The sequence below is a fragment of the Neolamprologus multifasciatus genome, chromosome 16 (genome assembly GCF_963576455.1).
Source record: "Neolamprologus multifasciatus chromosome 16, fNeoMul1.2, whole genome shotgun sequence".
Taxonomy (NCBI): domain Eukaryota; kingdom Metazoa; phylum Chordata; class Actinopteri; order Cichliformes; family Cichlidae; genus Neolamprologus; species Neolamprologus multifasciatus.
Window position 1 is genome coordinate 27,396,444 of NC_140454.1, and position 3,439 is coordinate 27,399,882.

Consider the following 3,439-nt stretch of genomic DNA (forward strand, 5'->3'; position numbering starts at 1 on the left):
CATACAGACTGCGTTTGTCTGCTATGTTGTGCAGTATACTGTGAGTCTTAACAGTGCATTAACCTGCAACCAAAACCATTCCACCGTCATATCCCTTATGTTAGAGAGCTGAAAGGAAATAAGATGGTGCAGGAAATACAAGAGAAAGATATAGATCCTGTTTCAAGTCCATTGGTTGTCATATGTCTGAATAAATACAAGTTGCAGCTTGGTGAAACTCAGTATGGGGAAGCTGCCAGATTATGGGTGACTGATCTGGGGTTTGGGTTTGTTTAATGTCTTCCGGGGCATCTTTGTGCCTTAAGCTGAAAAGCTAGTTTCACTGCAGCCTTGAACTTTTCAGATGGTGGTTTCGTGTGAGAATATAAATGTCATGTTCAGTGGAATCAGATGTCTTCATGGTGGTCTTTAACTTCTCACAATTCACCAGGTCTTCATCAACCCATCTTGGATTAAGGGTAAGGTTGGGGTTTGTTTTCGCCACATGCTAAATGGGCAGGTTTTCAGAAAGTAGAAGTACTTTTCAGATTAAGCCTTTCACAGTGACCTTGGCATTTTTGTTAAAAGCCTTTTCCATTTGGATTTACATTCGGACAGTGATCTTGAGAATCTACTACCTTCTTAGTACAGACTCCTCTGATGTCCAGTTGTGTCTATGTGAGAGTACAGCAGGTGATTATCTGGGACCTTCCTCCTGGACGTGGCATCACCAAAAACAATGGCAATCCCATTGTTGCAGACATCTCTTTGTTTGTCCATTGTTATATCCACTTGGTACACAGAGAACCACTTGACCAGGTTTTATACTTTCCGTGTCTGTGTGTCTGCTTGGGTCCCAACGACATAAATTTCATCATCAAGGCTTTGCACAAATGTCCGTGGTAGCTGCCTGTTTTTTGTGACCGCGCAGACTGTTCTACAGAGAATGTGTATTACAATTGACTAGTTACGGATGTGCCCAGGCAACAAATTTCAAACAAGTATAACAGCAATGACTACTCGGCCACCGGGTCCCCAGCTGTCAATGTTTGCAGCAAGAGTATAATCCAAGATTTAGGCTTAAGGAGGCATTTCAGCCACATGCTAATGAAGTCTAGTTGCAGAAAATACAATATATTGCTTGACATATCAACTACACCAACATGAAATTTGGCTTTAACCTCCTAGGACCTGGCATCCACATGCGTGGACATCACATTTTGGGTTGTCTAGACCAAAATACAGCATTTTGCTCTACAAGGGCCTGATATCCACTCACGGGGACATTATACTGCCACTGTTCTATCGAAATTTTAAACAAATGTCCTCATATGTGGATCTCATTTTCTCAGAAACAAAAATCAGGTAAAAAACAAAACAAAATCTGGTAATTCTTTGTGTTTACATTCATCAGGTCCCAATCAGCCCGAATAGCAAAGAGAAATTAAAAATGCATGCCATGGAAGAGTTCAGGTCTTAGGAGGTTAAATTTTTAAGAGTTCAATTTGTGTATGCCAAATTGTTGAACATGCTGGTTTGTAACGCGTTGAAATCCTGAGTCATGCTATCAAATGAAAACCCCGAAGTTCACACAACATGTCAAATTTTTGTGTTGCTTTGTTTTGTTTGTCAAACCATTAACTACACCTGCCAACTCTTTGAGCCAGTGAGGCAAACCAACAACCCACAGGTCTGACACAGAGACCAGCCACCATTCATGCTAGTAAAACTTTGAAAAACATGCATCTTTCTGGAGATAAATCAAAGTCATGCAGTTCCGGTGTTGAAAAAAAGCCAGCAGGTCTCAATTTCACCATTTTATTCAGGCCATGTTAACAAATGTGCTCATGTTTTGGTGCAGCGGTCATGTTGAAACTTAGATTCGTTAGCTGTTTTCACACCGTTTCATATTCAGCATTGGAAGCATTCATGATATTCACGGGTATTTCAGATGAGCCAGTCAGCCTTTTAGCTCCAGGTCTTTGGACTGTGGGAGGACAACTGATCACCTGGAGGAAACCCAGCTGGCAGGTTCCAACCCAGAAAGGTGACTAAGTACTGCACCACCCTGCTCTGTTTCATTTATAGCAGATTAACCCTGCTCCACACTATGTGTCGCAACAAAACTACCAAAACCCAACCTGGGCCCATTCACAGAGGAGACGTGTAAGAACTGCTTATACTCATATCACAAATGGCGCCAGGATGTAGTTACATAAATGAAACAGGATGCTGCTGAAGATTTGCTAGTCTGTCATGTGCTGATACATGGGTTTCTTTCCATTACTGACGTAGGACCGTGCAGCTGTACCCCCGTGAACATCACCTTTAGGTCAGGTAGTGGAATATAAATCCTACAACTGCAACATTAATTGTACTCTCATTATAAAAACAAGATCAAGTCAACTTTGACCTTAACATTTCTTAGTTATAGCTTATAGCTGCTAACTTAAAATTTAAGCCATTTACCCACTATTTTTAGTGACTGGCTCCAACTTTTTTGAAAAAAATTATTTGTCTTGAGCTACCCCTCATTTCTTTGGATTTTGCTTCCAAAGAGCCAGACTTTCTTACAACTTTTTAAAGTAGTCTTAAGTAATGGTTCTCCAGACTTTCTGAAGGTCTTTTAAAGTCTTTCTTTCAAAACTGACTACTTTTTCACTCATATTCAAGCCATCTTGTATCTGATAAGTGTTAGAAGTACTGGCCCTAAAAAAACAAGTTCCAAATTACACAAGAAGTAACTGAAAATCAGTGACAACAGGTCTGATGGAGCGAGTCGTCATGTATGGAGCACGGTGGAGGCTCTGTCATGGTTTGGCACTGAGTTTCAGCCAGTGTTGAGGATCTTATAAAAGCCGATGAAAAATTATAAACTACTGTCATATTTTGATCCACAATGCAATACCAGCTTGCTAGAACAGAATAGCCTTCATATACTGTGTTTCCATGCACGTTTCAGTAAATCACCGCATGTATTTCCTATTTTTCTTGCAAAATATAAAAGGAATGAGGGGTAACTCAAGACTTTTGAACAGCACTGTAGATAATATTTTAATTTGACCTTGAGTAGCCTACACAATACTCCTAACTTCAAACCCATTCAGGACCACTTTAATAAACTGGAACACACACTCTGAGTAAGACCTTATCTAAACACCCGGACGTAACTAATGCTCCTGTGGCAGAATGGGAGCATATCCCTGCAGGAATCCAACATCTTTTAAGCGTTTATCTGCAGTCACTTCCCACCAATATTTGGCAGGAAGATATACTGTATAAATAAAAATGTAAACGACAGAACGAACAAAGAGCAATGAAGTTTGTCCTCTAGAGCAACTCAGCAGTGATAAACATCTAAAAGAAGCCAGTGAAACTGTAATAAAGTTGCCGCGTGAAACAGTCAAAAACAGACATTATTTATTCATGCAGTAAGAAACACAAAGCAGGCAGCAGCGCA